The sequence below is a fragment of the Triticum dicoccoides genome, chromosome 5B, assembly GCF_002162155.2.
Source record: "Triticum dicoccoides isolate Atlit2015 ecotype Zavitan chromosome 5B, WEW_v2.0, whole genome shotgun sequence".
In the NCBI taxonomy this organism is placed as follows: Eukaryota; Viridiplantae; Streptophyta; class Magnoliopsida; order Poales; family Poaceae; genus Triticum; species Triticum dicoccoides.
In genome coordinates this window covers 408,158,807-408,159,495 of record NC_041389.1, presented here as the reverse complement: position 1 = coordinate 408,159,495, position 689 = coordinate 408,158,807, and positions in this window count along the sequence as shown.

Sequence of the window (689 nt, the reverse complement as noted above, 5' to 3'; positions counted from 1 at the left end):
CCAAAAGAAGGAGCTTGCGGCCATTGCTGCCGAATGGCATGCCACAAGGCGGACGAGCTCATCGGAGGCCGACGCTGAGCATGCGCCAATGACAAAGACGGCCGCCGCCATCATCCTCGCCAGCTAATGTTGGCATCACCTTGGCGAGGCTGTGTCCATTATGCTGACATGGTGTCGGAGGAGCAGGAGACCGTGTTTCGGCAGGCGCAGGCCAACCAAGCCTACAACGTCTGCCTCCCCGACGAGCATCGATGCGTGGAGGAGCTACTCATCTCCGGCATCACGACAGACGTGGAGGTGGACAAGCAGGAGGCGCCGCTCAAGTCCTACCACTCCGCCTGTGACATCCGCCGCGACCGCTGGCGCTACCATCAGTATCAAGAGGATTTAGAGGCCGCCTAAAATGAGATCGACTAGGCGGCCGATGAGGTTTACGGGCCTGACTCCGACGACGGCGACGAGGTTGGCAGCTCCGTGACGGCCGCCGCAACACGCTGCCGCCGGCATGTCCGCTGGTGCAGCCGACAACAAAGAAGAGTAGTGCATGGTAGGTTGTCGGTGCTGGGTCCCAAGAAGGCCACCGCTCCTCCCCTCTCGCTGCAACTAAGCTTGGTGAGCCGATCGCTAATTAGCCATTGCGGAGGTGGAGGTGGAGGCAGAGCTGGAGACTGCGAAGGCGGAGCTGGACC